We start from the raw sequence: 10,082 nt of genomic DNA, 5'->3' as shown, positions 1-10,082 counted from the left end.
AGTGGTACGTTTGCTACAACTGATGAATCCACTCTGATAAATCATTATCATCCAAATCCATTGTTTACCTTGAGATTCACTCTTGGTGTACATTCTATAGATTTTGATAAATGTATAGTGACACATATCCACCATTATAGTACTGTATTATAATTTCACTGCCCTAAATATCCAATATGCTCTGTCTGAGAATAATGGTCTTTATTAGAAAATTCTGTCAGTGATTTGTCTATCTTTGCCTGGATTTATAAAGTGAAGAAAACATACAAACCAACATTTTCTGTAATCATTTTGGACATTTTTAATACCAATTAGCTTGTGTTATAACCAGAACTTTATCACAATAGATACAGTTTATCTGTGCTTCACAGCATTATGATTTTTATGTAACGCTTTGCATTCATTTTACATTAAATTATTTTCCAAGTAAGTAGTAGAGATAGATGTGAATTCACCAAGGATGAGCCCAGTTCCACTCAAACCAATAGGTTTTAAGGTTGATGCTTTTGCATTGCAGTATTCTGACAATTCTCCCCAGATGATCAGCTCTACTGGTCATGCAGAGAATGTGGTCCAGGATGGGTGAATTTCTCAAAACCAAGAATGGCTAAGGAGAGTTCATGGAGAATGGCAAAAAGTGGGGGGCTCCAGACTGCTAGAACATGGCAACTGAGAACCAGAAAGGTGATAAAGTCAATTGACATTTTCCACCTCCTAGGATCTGTTATTGTCCCTCACTCTCTATAATCTCTGCCCCAATATTTGCCAGCTTTCAGCATCAATGATGTCATTACATAACGGGAATATTTTATGGCAAGTGGATCTACATTTGTTCACTCAAGAGTGCTCTGGAAAAAACATAGGTGCTAGTAAGAACAAAACAAGTAAAAGAAATTTCCACAAATTCTTGGCTCCTCAAGGATTTGTACTAACCATTGTTGGGAAGACTGATGTGAATAGCTGGAGCTTTGCTTAGAAGGGTCACAACAGCAGTGAAGTTTCAGAAGTTTACCAATGATAGACTAAACATTGTCTGACTGAAGATTGGCCATTATAGAATAGGATGCTGCAACACAGATAATGGGTGATGGTTTCTGAGCTTCGAGCACAAGGACCAGGGTTCCTAGAACAATATAATCCTAGACCTGGAAATATTATATTTCATTTTTTGTAAATTATAAAATTAAAGGCTACAGATAAAGTGAATATATTTCAAATCAACACATAGTAAGTAAGTGTTAGTCGTTCAGTCATGTCCGACTCTTTGAGATCCCAGGGACTGTCACCCACCCAGCTCCTCTGTCCGTGGGATTTCCCAGGCCAGAATACTGGAATAGATAGTCATTCCTTTCTCCAGGGGATCTTCCCAACCCAGGGATTGAACCAGGTCTCCGGAATTACAGGCAGATTCTTTACTGTCTGAGCCACTAGGGAATCCCCAAAATAAATAAACCACAAATAAACACATCGTGGTGAACAAAATAAACTCTTCATGCAGCCATTAGGTGATAGCTGAATACTCCCCTAGAAGATAAAGTAGGATTACCACACAAATCTCATGACACCTAACATTAGAGGCTTCCCCTATCACAAGTGAAGAGCATTTATCAATAGCATGTTATATTGGAAAAGAGAAACTTGGAGCTACAAGGGAACAGAGATCATTTAGATGAATATATATATATATATATATACACATATATATATATATATATATAGCTAAGGAGTCAAGGAATATGGAAAATGGAAGGCAGAATTCACTAGAAGTCAACTTAATCTACCTTTGACACATCCTTACTGTAGCATGACCCAGAAACTACCTCTTCCCTTCATACCTTTCCATAGTTCCATGTTAAGCGAGCACATTCCAGATTCATCTTCCAGCTCCAAGTAGGTTTCTCCTACCTGAATTGACCACAGACTGGAGGGTGATGAGAAAATGAATGAAGCACAAATTCCTCCTTGAAGATAAAGATATTGATACAGAAATACATCATAAGGATTGTTTTGTCATTCTAAATTACATCAGTTAGAAAGTAAATAAATGTAGTCACAAATATTGAGCAATAATTAATATTGGCATTATTAATGAAAAGTATTAACATAACAGATAATGTTATGATGTCTGCTTTGAAAACCAATGGTCAGAAATGGCATTGTTCTCCTAAGTGTTAAAAAATGGGCAAAAAGAAAAGAAATGGCACTGTTCTAACTGAAGTTACAAAGTGATAAATATTTAGTGAGTCTTTTATTTTGAGAGTCCCTTAGAGGGATGCTGAAATGAATTAAGTGAAGTTCTTGTCTCAGGGAAGTAAAAATCTCGTAGGCATATATCACAACGTTCTTATTCAAAGGGCTCAAGCTCATTGTATATTTCCCCTAATTGAAAGTTCTATGCATTTTTGGAAGCCTGAGAAAGTAATGTCTGTGAATAATGAGCAGAGCAAGTTGGTATCTACTTGGAGTTTCTGATACGAGAGATTTTGTCATGATATGTCAACATTTAGGACTGCCATTTAGAAGAGAACACAATAGATAATTGTCACATGGGAATGAAAATGGATCCAGTATGAAACTAGATGAATAAAAGTATAAATAGATAGGATGCATTTTTTTAAATTATCAACTATTAATGTAAGAGAACTACAGTAGGAGTGCTTGGGTGATACCAACTGAAATTGTCAGCAATCCAAGTATTTAAGATTTAGACCAGGATAGAAATGTGAATATATTAAAGTCTTTGATAGCAACCAAGGTAACGTTTTCCTAGATTCCAAGTAGCTGATGTAAAACTAATCTTCATTTGGCCTCAGAGGTGGCAGGCACCATGATGATACGATCAGAGGGTATCAGAAATAAGCTGCCTGCACTTGTACAAGGACAGGTTCAGCGTGATGTCAGCTAATGGCAGGGCTGTGGGGAGGTATCAGAAGATGGGAAATAATTGGGAGCAGAGTGAAGAGGAGACCTAGTTATGACTGTTCATCTAATTAATTAAATTTGCGCTATGGGAAAGTGAAGGTCCTAAGCAGATGGAGGAGGAGGATGATAGAAAAGATATTTCCCAGAGGACTGTGTGTGAAGTTCAGGACTTGCTGCAGCATCCTAGCATGAGGGAAGTTGGATCTGCACTGCTAGTAGTGAGTAATGAAGAGGAAAATGCCTGGGAGCACTGCCAGTAACACAAGGGAAAGTTTGGGCATGCACTTAGCTTATGTGTTTAGCAGGGAGTGGAAAAAAGGATGCGCTCAGCTTCATTACTTCTCCTATGCCATGCCTCATATCATTATATTATATCCGACTCAGAAACACTTTATGATTCCCCTAAACATGCACAAAGTCCGGGTGAGACATTGCCCTTCTGTCAATGACCACCTCTTTTGTTGTTACTTTTCTTTTATGTTTTCCCCAGAGTATAAGAGCATATACATGGATTTTCTATTCTTCTCCACCACCTGTAACTATGACTTCCTTTAGGTTAGGCCCTGAATGGGATTTTCATGAATTATCAAGACTAGACAAGTAGAAAGACAGGTGGAGAAAGGCAAGTTAGGGACAAGCATCCTGAGGAGGAACCACAAAGCCGGCACCTCAGGGTTTTGGCAGAGGTTACATCCTAAGTGCAGCCCATTAGACCACTCAGTGCTGGTTACAGAGGAAAGACCTGCAATGAAGAGTAGGATGTCCTTACCCTTTTTCTAACCGACCTCAGTAAAATCAAATTAGCAATAGTAATAATGCCTCATACCTGTAGAAATTCTCACACAGGGTCACAGGACACCAGTGGAATTTCTAAAATCATCAGGGTCATATGGGCAGTTTGAAAATGTCCCTTAGTCAATTTTTATATTTATTGCTTAAGTTTTGAGACACATCAGTTCAGTTCAGTCCAATCGCTCAGTCATGTCTGACTCTTTGTGACCCCATGAATCGCAGCACGCCAGGCCTCCCTGTTCATCACCAACTGCCAGAGTTTACCCAAACTCATGTCCATTGAGTTGGTGATGCCATCCAGCCATCTTATCCTCTGTCATCCCCTTCTCCTCCTGCCCCCAGTCCCTCCCAGCATCAGGGATTTTTCCAATGAGTCAGCTCTTCGCATGAGGTGGCCAAAGTATTGGAGTTTCAGCTTCAGCATCAGTACTTCCAATGAACACCCAGGACTGATCTCCTTCAGGATGGACTGGTTGGATCTCCTTGCAGTCCAAGGGACTCTCAAGAGTCTTCTCCAACACCACAGTTCAAAAGCGTCAATTCTTCGGTGCTCAGCCTTCTTCACAGTCCAACTCTCACATCCATACATAACCACTGGAAAAACCATAGCCTTGACTAGATGTACCTTTGTTGGCAAAGTAATGTCTCTGCTTTTTAATATACTGTCTAGGTTGGTCATAACTTTCCTTCCAAAGAATAAGCGTCTTTTAATTTCATGGCTGCAGTCACCATCTGCAGTGATTTTGGAGCCCAAAAAAGTAAAGTCTGACACTGTTTCCACTGTCTCCCCATCTATTTGCCATGAAGTGATGGGACCAGATGCCATGATCTTAGTTTTCTGAATGTTGAGCCTTAAGCCAACTTTTTCACTCTCCTCTTTCACTTTCATCAAAAGGCTGTTTAGTTCCTGTTCACTTTCTGCCATAAGGGTGGTGTCATCTGCATATCTGAGGTTATTGATATTTCTCCCAGCAATCTTGATTACAGCTTGTTTCTTCCAGCCCAGCGTTTCTCATGATGTACTCTGCATATAAGTTAAATAAGCAGGATGACAATAGACAGCCTTGACGTACTCCTTTTCCTATTTGGAACCAGTCTGTTGTTCCATGTCCAGTTCTAACTGTTGCTTCCTGACCTGCATATAGGTTTCTCAAGAGACAGGTCAGGTGGTCTGGTATTCCCAGCTCTTTCAGAATTTTCCACAGTTTATTGTGATCCACACAGACACATAGACGTGTATTATTAGGAAAAAATCACAGCCAGCTCCATGGAGTTGGGGGTAAAATGGGACAAACATATCTTATAAGCTAAAAGGTTTTGGAAGGAAGATCAACTGGCCAAGGCTTTTCCAGATGTGGGAAGAGAGTATCTAAGAGGCTGCCTGTTGCCAACCTCTGAGCACCTGTGCTCACACTGACAAAAAGTACATATCAGCTCACAAAATCTTGGTGGCTTCATTACTGCTTGATGGAAATGCCATTCGGTGGCACAACATTAGATGTCGAATTCTGCTCACTAGCAAAGAGGTAGGTATGCCTCAGGATGAGTACAGGAATGGATTGCTTTTGGGGGGGGGGGGTACAGAGAGTGAGATGGGGGCAGAGTTCCAGTTAGAGTAAGCAAATTTTAACCAAAATCACTTACATAGAAGCTAAAGGGCAGCCTTGATTCCAAAGAAGAGATTAGAAGGATCACTTAATGCTACTACCGAAGGATGGCAAGGCTTGAGGTGTTTTGTGGAGGCTTTATTGCAGTTTTACTGAGTTATAGTTGACATACATCACTGTGTAAGTTTAAAGTGTACAGCATAATAGTTTGACAGACACACATTATAAAATGATTACATGCTTCATCTCATGTAGATAGTATAAAAAGAAAAGGGGGGGAATAATCCTATCCTTGTGATAAGAACTCCTAGGATCTGTTCTTAGTAACTTTCATGTACATCATAAAGTGAGAGCCTAAGTTGCTCAGTCATGTCCTACTCTTTGCAACGCTATGGACTATAGCCCACCAGGCTCCTCTGTCCACGGAATTCTCCAGGGAGTGGATAGCCATTCCCTTCTCCAGGGGATCTTCTAGACTCAGGGACTGCATTGCAGGCAGATTCTTTACCATCAGAGTCACCAAGGAAGCCCATCATAAAACAATGTTAACTATACTTATCATGCTGTATTATATCCTGTACTATTCATTTATCTTATACTGGAAGTTGGTACATTTTGACAACCTTATTCCAATTCCTATTCCCCCAACTTCTGCCTCTTGTAACAACAAATCTGATCTCTTTTTATAAGAGTTGTGTTTTGTTATTTTTGCATTGCACATTCAAGTGATATAATACTGTATTTGTCTTTCTCTGTCTGACTTATTTCACTTAGTGTAATGTCCTCAAGGTACAATGACATTGCTGCAAATGGTAGGGTTTCCTCACATTTTTTTTTCGGTGAATAATGTTACTATATATATATATATATATATCACAGCTTCTTTATCCGTTCATTCAACAGACAGGTTGTTTCCAGGTCTTGGCTATCGTAAACTGTGCACTATAAACATAGAATTGTAGATATTTTTTTGAGTTATTGCTTTCATTTCCTTTGGCTTTATTTCCAGAAGTGGATTTGCTGGATCATAATGGTAGTTCTAATCTTAATATTTTGAGGATCTTATAAATGTTTTCCATTATGTCTGCACCAGTTAACAATCACACCAACAGTGCACAAATATTCCCTTTTCTCTATATCCTTATCAGCATGTGTTATCACTTGTCTTTTTGTGATGGTCTTTCTAACTGATATAAGGGGATATCTCATTGTAATTTTGATTTACATTTCCCTAACAGCTTATGAAGTTTAGCATTTTCTTGTGTTCCTATTGGCTTTTTGTATATCTTCTTTGAAAATATCTACTCAGGTTCATTACCTATTTTTAATTGGACTATTTAATGTCTTTTTTTGTTTGTTTGATTGCTTGTTTGGGATTTTGGGGGGATTTTTTTTTTTTTTTTTTTTTGCTATTGAGTAGTATGAGTTCCTTATATATTTTGGATATTAACTTCTTATCAGATAAAGGATTTGCAAATATTTTCTCCCATTTTGTTGGTTAACTTTTCATTTTGTTGAATATTTCTTTTTGCTGTGCTGAATATTTTAGTTTTATGTAGTCATGTTTATTTTTTATTTTGCTGTTTATGCTTTAGGTGTCACATTTTTAATATTGCAAAGACCTATGCCAAGGAGTTTTCTTCCCTATGTTTTCCTCCAGGAGTTTTATGTTTCAAGTCTTACGTTTAAGTCTTTAATCTATCTTGGGTTAAGCTTTGTGAGCTGTATAAAAAAGTTTCATTCTTTTTACATGTGAATATTCAATTTTCCTAGCACCATTTATTGAGTTCTCTTATTGTTGGCTCTCTTGGCAAATGTTAGTTAAAAGTATATACTAAGTTTATTTCTGGGCTGTATGTTCTGTTCCAATTATTCATTAGTCTATTTTTCTGCCAGTGTCATACTGTTTAATTTCCCTAACTTTATACTATAAAATAGTATCATTTTATAGTATATATAAAATAGTATATATAAAATTTATAGTTTGAAATGGAAGTGTGACACCTTTCACTTTGTTCTTTTTCCTCAAAATGAAAGTGAAAGTGGTAGTTGCTCAGTTGTGTCTGCACATTAACTTTGTATCCTGAAACTTTAATGAATTTGTTAACTTGATTGAATAGTTTTTAGATGGAGTTTTTAGGATTTTCTATACATAAAATTCCCCTTCATGGATCACTGCCTGTTGTAGCAAAGGAGCTTGCATAACTCAATGAAGCTATGAACCATGCCATCATGCAGGGCCACCCAAGATGGTTGGGTCATAGTGGAGAGTTCTGACAAAATATGATCCATTGGAGGAGCGAATGGCAAACCACTCCAGTATACTTGCCGTGAGAACTCCATGAACTGTATAAAAAGGCAAAAAGATATTGTTGTAGCCAAACTCCCCGGGAAACAAACTCACTCAGAAGGACAGCACAGATAGTGGAGTGCAGTTTATTACACCAGCAGGTCCAAGGCAGAGTTTCCTCTTCAGCCAGGGACCCTGACCATTTTTTGTGTCTACCTTTTATAACTCGTGTGTACGTGTCCAAGTCCACATTCCCAATTTTCTCAAGTCTGCTCTGGAAAATGTCAGAAGGAGATATAATTAAGTTACAGTCATGTTTCACATTCTGAAGGCCAACTAGCCATGCAGTGTAGCCCACATCAATAGGTACCATGAAGATTACAGAAGGTATTCGATAACATAGTGAGCTATCGTATTCTTCTTCTCCTAAGGAGCCTAGGTATGAGGTCAGCCTGATCTGGTGTTCATCCATCTGGGAGGCCTGCTTGGCCATTGGTATGTTATCTCCATGGTTACCAGATATGTAGTCCAGAGTTCATTAAAAGTGCAAGGTGGAGTTGGTTCATTCTGGGCAATCTGCTTCTTCCCTTCTTCAATATGATACCGAAAGATGAGCCCTCCAGGTCAGAAGATGTCTAATACGCTGCTGGAGAAGAACTAAGGACAAATACTGATAGCTCCAGAAAGAAAAGGCTGAGCCAAACTGAAAACGACACTCAGTTGTGGATGTGTCTGGTGATGAAAGTAAAATCCAATACTGTAAAGAGCAACATTGCAAAGTAACTTGGAATGTTAGGTCCATGAATCAAGGTAAACTGGACATGGCCAAGCAGGAGATGGCAAGAGTAAAATGACATCTTAGAAATTAGTGAAATAAAATGGATGGGAATGAGTGAATTTAATTCAGATGACCATTATATCTACTACTGTGGGCACGAATCCCATAGAAGAAATGGAGTAACAAGAGTCTGAAATGAAGTGCTTGGGTGCAACCTCAAAAATGACAGAATGATCTTGGTTTGTTTCCAAGGCAAACCATTCCACATCACAGTAATTCAAGTCTATGCCTGAACCACTGATGCTGAAGAAGGTGATCAGTTCTATGAAGACCTTGGGCTTTCCTGATAACTCAGTTGGTAAAGAATCCACATGCAAGGCAGGAGACCCTGGTTTGACACCTGGGTCGGGACGATCCACTGGAGAGGGGATAGGTACCCAGTCCAGTATTCTTGGGCTTCCCTTGTGGATCAGCTGGTAAAGAATCTGCCTACAATGTGGGAGACCTGGGTTCTGTCCCTGGATTGGGACGATCCCCTGGAGAAGGGAAAGACTTACCCACTCCAGTATTCTGGCCTAGAGAATTCCATGGACTGTACAGTGTGGGGTTGCAAAGAGTCAGACACGACTGAGTGACTTTCGCTTCACTTCATGAAGAAAGACCTAAAAGACCTCCTAGAACTAACAGCAAAAAAAGATGTCTTATTCATCATAGAGGATTGGAATGAAAAAGTAGGAAGTCAAGAGATACCTGGAGTAACAGGTAAGTGTGGCCTTGGAGTACAAAATTAAGCAGGGCAAAGGCTAACAGAATTCTGCCAAGAGAATGCACTGGTCATAGCAAACACCATTTTTCAACAAGGCAAGAGACGACTTTACACATGGACATCACCAAATGGTCAATACCGAAATCAGATCAATTACATTCTTTGTAGCCAAAGATGGAGAAGCTCTATACAGTCAGCAAAAACAAGACCGGGAGCTGACTATGGCTCAGATCATGAACTGCTGCTGCTGATCATGAACTCCTTATTGCCAAATTCAGACTTAAATTTAAGAAAGTAGGGGAAACCACTAGACCATTCAGGTGTGACCTAAATCAAATCCCTTACAATTATACAGTGGAAGTGACAAATAGATTCAAGGTGTTAGATCTGATAAACAGAGTACCTGAAGAACTGTAGACAGAGGTTCCTAATACTGTACAGGAGGCAGTGAACAAAACCACCCTGAAGAAAAAGAAAAGCAAGAAGGCAAAGTGGTTGTCTGAGGAGTCTTTACAAATAGCTGAAGAAAGAAGAGAAATGAAAAGCAAGGGGAAAAGGGAAAATACACCCAACTAAATGCAGAGTTTCAGAGAATAACAAGGAGAGACAAGAAGGCCTTCCTCAATGAGTAATGCAAAGAAATAGAAGAAAAACAACGGAAGGGGAAAGACTAGAGATCTTTTAAGAAAATTGAAAATATCGAAGGAATATTTCATCCAAAGATGGGCACAATAAGGGACAGAAAATGTAAAGTCCTAATAGAAGAAGAAGAGATAAAGAAGAGATGGAAAGAATACACAGAAAAACTGTACCAAAAAAAATCTTAATGACCTGGATAACCACGATGGTCTGGTCACTCACCCAAAACCAAACTTTCTGGAGTGTGAAGTCAAGTGAACCTTAGGACACACTGCTATCAATAAAGTT

Source organism: Odocoileus virginianus, chromosome 3 (assembly GCF_023699985.2).
Source record: "Odocoileus virginianus isolate 20LAN1187 ecotype Illinois chromosome 3, Ovbor_1.2, whole genome shotgun sequence".
NCBI lineage: Eukaryota > Metazoa > Chordata > Mammalia > Artiodactyla > Cervidae > Odocoileus > Odocoileus virginianus.
This window is presented reverse-complemented; position numbering follows the sequence as displayed.